The sequence below is a fragment of the Arachis duranensis genome, chromosome 8 (assembly GCF_000817695.3).
Source record: "Arachis duranensis cultivar V14167 chromosome 8, aradu.V14167.gnm2.J7QH, whole genome shotgun sequence".
NCBI lineage: Eukaryota > Viridiplantae > Streptophyta > Magnoliopsida > Fabales > Fabaceae > Arachis > Arachis duranensis.
The window spans coordinates 40,029,079-40,040,299 of NC_029779.3; the positions used below are offsets into that span (position 1 = coordinate 40,029,079).

General features: G+C 29.9%; 1 pseudogene; it reads right to left on the reverse strand.

Annotated features, from left to right (window-relative positions):
- Positions 1-232: 232 nt before the first annotated feature.
- LOC107462731 (3-ketoacyl-CoA synthase 5-like) lies at positions 233-1,702 on the reverse strand (annotated as a pseudogene).
- Between the last annotated feature and the right edge of the window lie 9,519 nt (positions 1,703-11,221).

The window sequence follows — 11,221 nt, forward strand, 5'->3', positions numbered from 1 at the left end:
TTTTTATATTCATTATATTCTAAAAAAAAAAAAATTAGTGTGTTCACAATGATTTAGTACCGAGTCTATGACCAACTGCTATTAAATCGATGTTGGATGAAGCGATTTATTTATGAGGCTTAAATGGTTATAACATGCAACAATTTACATGCATAAAATAGGATAAATATGTAAGTAAAAATGATTTAAGACCTTCGTGTAATATTAAATCTCATTTATTTAATTTGCGTATTTTACTCATTAATATTAGAGACAGGGTCCTCCAAGGGAGAAACAGAACGTGATAATTTTAATGAATTAACAAAGGGTAGTGTTGAATACAATCTGCCCATGGAGCATTCTTGGGTTCACCAGATAGAGGCGTAACAGACTTGAGAAGCACACTAGTGCACTTGGGACCACTCCCCATACCAAGCAACCAAACAGTGTCACCTTTTTTAACCCTTTGCTTGGCTTCCAGGTACGCAAGTTCATACCACAATGAAGAAGAAGACTGGTTCCCGAACCTGTGCATTGTGGCCAATGCAGGTTCAATATCTCTTTCAGAAAGCCTCAGCGCTTTTCCCGTTTCCCTTATAACGCTCATGCCCGTACAAGGCAAGCAAATATGTTGTATCACGCTCATGAAATTCGGAACGTAAATCCCTTTGCCTTTGGAATCCTTCTTCAAGATCCTCAACTTAAAGAGGGACATAACATACCGAAGCGTTTCCGAGGCTTTGGGTTCTTAGTGTCCTAAGAACCCTGTATTTTGCTTTTTTCTTTAATTCATTCTTGTTGGTGAGAAGAATGGCTGCGCTTCCCATCCGGAAGATGCAGTTGAGGATCAACTTGGGTATCTCGTTGCCGGTGTACCAACCTGTTGACAGAATCTCTGTGCTTAGAACCATGGCGGTTGAGTTCTTGTGTACTCTCAGAAGTCTCTGAGCCATGTCTATGCCGAGTGCACTTGCACTGCAACCCGAACCAGAGATGTGGAAGCTCTTGATGTCGCTTCTCATGGAGTACTTGTTGATGACAATGGAGGACAGAGAAGGAGAGGGACAAAAGCAGCTGCAGTTAACTATGAGTATGTCTATGTCAATTGGTGAAACATTGGTTTTTGCGAAGAGGTCGTCAATGATGGGGAAGAGAAGCTTGTGAACCTCTCTAATGGCTTCGTTCTGGTCTGTTTTTGGAGGGATGAAGTGTAATGGAGAGGGAAGGTAAGTATTTTCGCTTTGTCCAGAAGCTTGGAGGGCTTTGGCCATGAAAGTTAAGCTTTTTGGTTCAAAGAGTTTAAACTGTGAAGCGTTCTCAATGAATGCCGCAAATGGCACTCTGCAATAGTTAGGAGGTTTAAGGCACGAGAAGTCAACAATGTAAACGGGAGAAGGCCTTGAGAGAAGCCACTTCAATAGGAAACAGATAAGTAGAAAACATAGAGGCAGAAAATGGAGCTTGGGTTCCAGTTTTTGGAGGATTAGAAACAGTTCAGAAGATGCAACAAAAAAGAGGGTACAAGACCACATGATGTGTGAGAGTTTTGAGAGGAGAAGCTTTGATAAGAGAGAAGCATGGCTTTGCTCGGGAATAGGTTCCATTGTTGCGCCAAATTGAGCTTATAGGTGCGCTCTACACAAGTAAAAGCTAAAGAGAAATAGAAGTGTAGAATTACATAAATGATAACAGATCAGACAGAGAGAGAATAGAGAAGAGAACGTGTATGTATGAGGTATTATGAATTGTATTGATTGATCTCAGTTACTTAACACACCGATGCAAAGCTTTATATAGCTGCATGCACCGACTCTATATAACTAGGTCAATTGGTTGGTACAAGTTAGTGTCTTAGTGTCTAGTGTTTGTTTAATTTATTTTTTATAATAAATTTTAAATATTTAAAAGTGGTTTTATTTTATATTTTTTAAATTAAATATTAATTTTTAAGTTTTTTTTACAAGTTTAACTCCACTTTTTAAGCATTATGGTAATTATTGTATAATTAACATACCAATTCTATTAAGTAATCAACTAGGAGCAACTAATAAAAAAATCACAAAAAATAAAAAATATCTAAAATATAACAAAAAAAATATCCGAAATATAATAAAAAAATATCTAAAATTATTATAAAAATTTATTCAAATTTTTAAAATTATGGTAAAGAAAAACGCATCACCTTTAAATATAAAAATATCTAAAACCTAATAAAAGAGAGTATCCAAAATTATTTTAAAAAAATAAAAAACCTAATAGAATGAGAGATCCAAAATTATTAAAAAAAATCATTCGAAAACTAAATAAAAATTTAAAATAATTATAAAATATCTAAAATAATTAAAAAAATCTAAATTCTAAAACAAAAAAAATCCAAAACAACCATAAAAAACAAAAAAAAATCTAAAATTATTGTAAAAAATTATTCAAAATTCTTTTAAGTATAATAAAGAAAAACGCATCAATTTTAAATATAGAAACATCGAAGACTTAACAAAAAAAAATCCAAAATTATTTTCAAAAAATTCAAAACTAAATAAAATGAGACATTAAGAAACATCTAAAACTAATAATTAAAATTATTCAAAACTTAAGAAGAAGAATGAGAAGGTTCGGAGGAGAGGGTGCAGCGTCACGAAATGACAAGTTGCAGGGAAAGCACGCGCATTGCAGCGAGAGAGGTGGGTGGGGGGTGTTGCATGGAGAGGTGCGGTGTCGCAGTGATTAGGATTGGAGAGGAAGGGACGCAGTGCCACGGAAAAAAGGGCTGTGGGGGAGGACGTAGCGGCACGGAAGGGGCAATGGATCTTGTGAGCGTTTGAGAGGAATCGCAGCCGTGGGAGAGAGGGGTTAAGGTTGGATAGCGCCTATTTTTTTATTCTAATCTTAATTTTAAAAATTTTAAAATAAATTTTTTAAAAAAATGTTTCAAAAATTTTAAAAAAATTATTCAAATTGACCACATATAGAGTGGTTTACAGATACTTTCTCCTAACTCATAACTCATCTAACAATGCAACTTAAACACTAATTCTAGTACACCTAACTTCAGGTGGCTACTGTCTAGTGTCTACCTTTTTTAATTCCTTACTCTCATTTAAAACTTCCTCTTTCATCATATTAAGAATATCATAGTTTGGCCCTCCTTTGGTAATGCACATGCATGTTCATAGATATACGGGCTATCCTTTATTAATGAAAAAAATATTTTATATGATGGTTGGAAAAAAAATAGAATATGGTTGAAAGTAATTATTATTCCCGCATTTTAGGTGAGATTTGTTCATTGGAGCCTACAACATTTTACCCCAGGGCTGCTAACCTGCTATGAAACCCTTCGGAAATCGGAATATCATAAATTGGGATAAGCTATTTAATTTTGTCCTGAAATTATTTAACTTGTTTGAAAAGTTAAAACTGAAAAGAATAAAGGATATATCATATATGAATAATTATTATATTTACTATTGTACTAAGAGTTTTTTTTTTTTTTGAATGTATAAATTAAACATTTTGTTTTATGTTAAATTTTTTCTTTTGTGTAATAAAGGTTAAATTCTAAGTTTTTTTATATTATAAAAATCTTGATATTATATCGTAAAATTACTTATTTTAAAAATTAAAATCAATAAAAATATATAAATAATTATATATTTAACAAATTTTATGACATTACTCAGATTCATCGATATAAATATAATGATGTCTACGACTAAGGATAACCCTTTTTTAAATTTTTATAATTGAGGACTTAATTCAACTTAAAAAATTGTGAGCACCATGTTCAATCACTTAGCTTATTCATATATTTCTTTCTTTTTGTTTTCCCTTCCTTTTTAATAATCGGAAATGCTTGATTTTTTCTTTTAAAAATTAAAGAAGCTACAGAAGGGGGTCGTCTAATACAATCTGGACAACCAAAAAAATAATCTACAAACCCAAGCTTATTAAGTACCATAACTCAAAAACAAAGAACTTAAACAACAAACAACAAGCAAACCCAATTATATAATTGAATAATGTATGATTGTTTAGTGTGTGAAGTTTGCAATGCTGCAGTGTTGGATATGGTCCAATCCAGAAAGAATTTCAATATAGATTATATATCTCAAAATAATATGAACCCCTTAAGAGGGGAAAAAACCCTCTCAAACTTACATTTAGAGAAATTATATAGGAAGGTTATTTATAAATTTGATTAATTAATATTATTGATATTATTGATATTATTGTGAATATTATTATGAATATTAATAAACGGTCACTAATCGTTTAGTATTATTTGGTTGAAAGGATACAACTTTTTAAGGATTGTGTATGTTTAAAACATTGTGTTTATTGGCTAAAGAGACACAACTCTTTAAGAATTGTGTATGTTCAAAACATTGTATCTATTGGCAATAGAAAAGACACAACCATTTGTATACGTAACTAATCATAATTGCTATGTGCAATATGTATAAATAAGTCTTTGTCCACTAATTCAGAAAAGAAGTACTAAGTGTACAAGTTAATCAACTATTAAGAGATTTTCTTTGTTCAAGAGAGTTGATAATTTTTTACTATTGCTAATTAAGAAATTCTTAGGTTTCATTGTATCTTGGAAGAGTATTGTTATCAACCCTATAGCAACTAAGTGTGGGGACAAATGTCTCTCTAAAGAAAGCGATCTAATTGTGCCTTGAAACCACTACACAAATATAAGATTTTGTCATCTTCTCATACTAATATACCCAACAATTTTAGAGAGATATTTGTTGAAGATGGCACAGGATCAAAACACCACGTTCAAGGTCATGAATCAAGAGTTTGTCAAGTTAGATCGCTTTGATAGAACAAACTTCAACCGTTGGAAAGACAAGATGATGTTCCTTCTTTCGGTTCTCAATCTTGCATATGTGATTGACCCAAAGACTACACCAATTGCCGATGCCACTAAAAATATCACACCAGAAGAGAAAGAAAAGATCATTCAATTGAAGAAGAAACGTGATGAAGATACTTTTGCATGTCGAGGTCATATTCTCAACACTTTATTCGACCGACTCTATGATCTCTACATGTCAATTCAATTACCATTGGAGATTTGGAAATCTTTTGAAGAAAAGTACAATACCGAACGACAAGGAACATATAAGTTTATTATGATGAAATATTTTGAATTTATTATGAATGATACTATGCCTGTCATGGATCAAATTCATGAATTACAAATCCTTGTAAGTAGACTTCGTGATCTACAAGTGGTGATCCCTGAATCATTACAAGTTGGAGCAATTATTTCAAAATTGCCTTCATCTTGGAATGGTTATAGGAAGAAACTTTTACATCTTGGCGAGGACTTCACAATTGAAAAATTATTAAGGCATATATGTATAGAGAAGGAAACTCGAAAACGTGATGCTGTGTATCTTTCTCAAAGTTCTAAAGTGAATCATATTAGTGAAAACAACACCAATAAGAAGAAAAGAAAGTTCTCTAAAGATTCAAAGCAAGATAAGAAGAGACAAAGAGAATGTTATCATTGTCACAAGAAAGGACACTATATCAAAGAATGTAGACTTCTGAAAAAGGAAGCACCAAAGACCAACTTAGTGGAAGAGAAGGATCTAATTGCTATGGTTGCAGAAAAAGTACAAAACATGCATATTGGCATGGTTACAGAAGTCAATATAGCAACACAAGAAAAATCACTTGAGTGGTGGTTATATTATAGGGCTACTGTTCACGTTTGCAATGATCGCAACCAATTAAAATATATGAAGAAGTGAACAATAGAGAAGTCTTGATGGACAATGACAACTCAGCCAAAATTTGTGGTCAAGAAATTGTGGAATTAAATTTTACATCTGGAAAGAAATTAAGTTTAATAAATGTACTTCATGTTCCAGATTTGAGAAAAAAATTAGTTTCTGTTAGTCTCTTGTGTAAGAAAGGATTCAAAGTTGTAATGGAATCCGATAAAGTGATCTTGTTTAAGAATGATGTATTCATAGCAAAAGGATATTGTACTGAATGCATGTTTAAACTTAGTATTAATAAAGTGAATGTTTCCTTGTATGTTGTTGATTCTTGTGATTTATGGCATAGTAGATTAGCACACTTAAATTACAAATCAATTGAATATATGCAAAAGAATAATTATATTGATCTTAGTAACAAGGATTTTAATAAAAAAATGTGATATTTGCATACAATCTAAAATTACTAAGAAACCTTTTTCTAAAGTTGAAAGAAATACACATTTATTAGAATTGATTCATAGTGATATTTGTGAACTAAATGGCAATATTACTAGAGGAGGAAAAAAATATTTCACAACCTTTATTGATGATTGTTCTAGATTTACTTATGTGTATTTGCTTAGAAATAAAGATGAAGCTTTTGAAATATTTAAGAAATATAAAATGGAAGTAGAAAATATGCATGATAAGAAAATAAAAATTCTTCGTAGTGATCGAGGTGGAGAATATTTTTTTAATGAATTTGATCACTTTTGTTAATTACATGGTATTGTGCATGAATCTTCCGCTCCATATAATTCGCAACAAAATGGTTTGGCGGAAAGAAAAAACCGTACCTTAGTGGATATGGTAAATTCAATGTTACTAAATGCAAAATTGCCTTACAATTTGTGGGGTGAAGCATTATTGACATCATGTCATATCCATAATAGGATACCATCAAGACATAGAAAGGTTTCTCCTTATAAAATTTGGAAAGGAAAAAAACCTAATTTATATTATCTTAGAGTATGGAACTGTTTAGCCTTTTATTAAGTTCCTTATCAAAATAGAACCAAATTGAGGCCAAGAGGCATAAAAGGCATTTTTATAAGATATGCTCAAAATTCTAAAGCATATAAATATTAGACTTAGTGCCTAATGTAGTTGTTGAATCAAGAGAGGTAAAATTTATTGAAAATAAATTTATCAATTATTCAACTTCTAATTTAGAATATCCCCAAAATGATACTAATGTTTAACAAGAAATATATATGGAGCAATCGAAAAGCTATGTGCTACCCGAAAATGAAAAGAAAGTTTTCAAATTAATTAAGTCTTTGTATGGGCTAAAACAAGCGTCTAAACAATGGCATGAGAAGTTTGATTCAGTGGTGTTATCAAATGGCTTCTCACATAATAGTGCGGATAAATATATTTACTCAAAATTTAAAAGATTATGGAGTAATTATTTGTTTATATGTTGATGATATGTTAATCATCGGAACAAATTTAGAAGAAATTCGTATAACGAAGGAGTATCTAACTTCTAAATTCAAGATGAAGGATTTGAATGAAGTTGATACAATATTAGGCATAAAGGTGCATAAGAATGAAGTTGACTTTATTTTAAGTCAATCTCATTATATCAAAAAGGTTTTGAAAAAGTTTGATCATCTCGCAATTAAAGAATCCAATACGCCGTATGATCCTAATCTTAAATTAGAAGGAAACATGGGAAGACCTATAACACAATTAGAATATGCTAGTGCTATAGGAAGTTTAATGTATGCAATGCATTGTACTAGACCTGATATAGCATTTGCTGTGTGCAAATTATCAAGGTTTACAGGAAAGCCTAGCAATCAATATTGGAAAGCTATAACAAGAGTTGTTGGTTATCTCAAGAAAACCATAAACTTGGGATTACATTATAGTGATTATCCCGCAGTTTTAGAAGGTTATTTCGACGCAAGTTGGATTACAAATCTTAGTGACAACAAATCCACTTCAGGATGGATTTTCACCATAGGTGGTGGAGCAATAAGTTGGACCTCAAAGAAACAAACATGTATTATACATTCTACTGTGGAGGCTGAGTTTGTAGCTTTATCAGCCGCAGGTAAAAAAGCGGAATGGTTAAAAAATTTGTTATATGATATAAAGCTGTGGCCATAGCAGACGACAGCCATTTCAATCTTCTGTGATAGTGAATCAACCATGTCTCGAGCATATAATAAGGTTTATAATGGAAAGTCTAGACATATAAGTTTGAGACATGAATTTGTGAGACAACTAATAGATGATGGTATAATTACCATCACTTATGTAAGATCTCAAGGAAATTTAGCAGACCCTTTGACTAAAGGTTTGTCAATGGATAAAATCAAAGAAACTACTGCTAAAATGGGATTAAAACCTATTATTACTAAATGATGGGAACCCAACCTTATTCTAGTAGACCACTAGTTTCAATGTTTAATGGGTAATAACAAGTTATTTAGCAATTGAAGCACTGAGGTATAGGATTTAGTGCTATTTACAATAAATTAAGAAGGTGAGTTTAAACTCTTAATGGAATGATAATATTATCTATCAAAAGATTCTACCTATATGAATATAAGAGTGGTGCCGCTCTAATCGAGAATTTTAGAGGTTTTATTCTCGTAAATATTCATGAAACCAGGATGAGCACAAGGCTATATAAATGCTTAAAATTGTAAACTCTTGAACTTAGAGGGTATAAGTAATGTGTGTGATTTTTAGTACTAGCATACGGAGTATAGGTTTAATCGATTAAGACACCTATTACTTCATTAGAACTTTAAAATTTAAACTAAAAGAATGTTTAATCTTAGTGACACATTCTTTATACATATACTTGTATGACATTTAAATTTTGTAAATAATGGGGGATTGAATGGTATTTACAAATTTGATTAATTAATATTATTAATATTATTGATATTATTGTTAATATTATTATGAATATTAATAAACGGTCACTAACCGTTTAGTACCATTTGGTTGAAAGGACACAATCTTTTAAGGATTGTGTATGTTCAAAATATTGTGTCTATTGGCTAAAGGGACACAACTCTTTAAGAATTGTGTATGTTCAAAATATTGTATCTATTGGCAATAGAAAAGACACAACCATTTGTATACGTAACTAATCATAATTGCTATGTGCAATACGTATAAATAAGTCCTTATCCACTATTTCAGAAAAGAAGTACTAAGTGTACATGTTAATCAACTATTAAGAGATTTTCTTTGTTCAAGAGAGTTGAGAATTTCTTACTATTACTAATTAAGAAATTCTTAGGTTTCATTGTATCCTAAAAGAGTATTGTCATCAACCATATAGCAACTAATAAGTGTGGGGACAAATATCTCTTTAAAGAAAGCAATCTAATCGTACCTTGAAATCACTACACAAATATAAGATTTTGTCATCTTCTCATACTAATATACCCAACAATATATTGGTTAAATGTATGTTTAGTAGTATAGGACTCTTTTCCTTAATTATAACAAGTTTATATAGGGTTAAAGATATATGAATAGTTTTGTATTTAATATATATCATACTATGAATTATAGACATTTTACTGAGTTGTTGTGTTCGCATGTTAGACATATCTTGGACACGATATTTATTGATACTCGTTCGACACATGTGTTTGTTATGTCCAATCGTGTTTTAATAAAAAATAAAAAATTATTTTTAAGACACGTTTATACACACTTAAATATCACCATGTGTCAATGTGTCCAGCTTTATTCTTAATATGTATTCTTAAAATAAATTTAGAAATAATATATATTATTATTTGTTAAAACAAAATATAATTAGAATAGGACATTAAAAATAATTAAAAAATTAATTTATGTTTTAATATCAATAAAATATCAAAATATCGCTACGATTTATTCAAAAAATATTTTATATTTTGTATATATGTGTGTCGTCGTGTCTAATAATAAGATTTTAAAATTTGTATGTCGTTGTATCCTATGTCATATTAAATTTTATACTCATATCAGTATCTATACATCATAAATATCATATCAAATTAGTGAATAGAACAAAAATTTATTATATGTGTATATCATGTGTGTGTATGCTGGGGATATATAATAAGTTAAAATTATTTATTTAATTTAATATTTATAATTATATATTTATTATATTTAATATTATTTAATTATTCTAGTAGTAATTAAACTAAGAAATATAAAATAAGATAAACAGTAATTAAAGTATATAAATAAAATTATTTTAAATTATTTTAATCATATTTTTCATTATCTCTTAGTGTAATATGTAAAACAAAACATTTAATTTGACTCATTTGGACCATAAATGTTTTTTACATTATTAATTAATATATTATTAAACTAATTAAATAATTTCTTTCAAATAGTACATGTATAAAAGTGGCTATAAGCTAAGACAAATTAAATAACATTTAAATTTTAAGGACAAATAGAAAGAAGCTTTGAACATGCAGTCAGTGGTGACTGTCCTTAATTTCAATTGGCCTACAAATTAAATAGGCCATATCAATTCAACTTGATGGGGTCTTATCACTATAAATAGGCACGTTGAAGACACCAATAATATGATAATAGCAATTACAAAGGCCTCATTTATCTTTCCTTATATAGGAAGCCCTTTTTTTTGTTGAAAAAAAGAAATTAAAAAACTCAACGTAATAAAGTAGACTAACAGTAGAACAAATAAAAAATAAAAATATAAAAAAATATTAATCTCAAAATTGTCTTTAATATTGTCATTAATAATTAAAAAAAGATAAGTATTATTTTAGTCTCTAATATTTAGGATTAGAATCGAAATTGTCTCTAACGTAATTTTTTATTTAGAATCATTATTAATGTTTTATTTTGATATTAAAATCATGTTTTTTAATAAAATATTTTTTTTAAATAACAAAACTACTTTTTTTCCACCATTTCACTATTTTCTCCTTCTTCCACGAACACAATTCAGAACTACAAATCCTTTTTCCTCCGTTAACAAAACTCAAAACTATGAATCCTTAAATACAATTAACAAAACTCAGATTTAATTTCAAGAATAAAAAATATAAAATCAGAAACAAGAATCTAATTTCAAGAATAAAAAACAAAAACAAAAGTTGAAAAAAATTACAATAGCTCTAATTGAATTGACTGACTCTCCAACCTAAGATCCCAACTATCATCTATATCCGCTTACCTTACATGCTATCAAAACAAAAGTCTTTCCACCTGTTACTCACTTTTCGGATGGAGGGGAAGAAGCTCTTTTACTAATGATTATAAGCTAGGTGCCCTTAAATGACAGGAGGGGAAGAAACCCTAATGGAAGTATTCAATCAACCGAAAATCCCACTTTTTAGATTCTACATCTGCTACTGTTGGAGTGGAGAATGAATCTACTACCAAAAACAAGAACAATCCAGAAGCAAGAACAAGAAATCCAAAAATAAAACAAAGCAACAACAATCCAG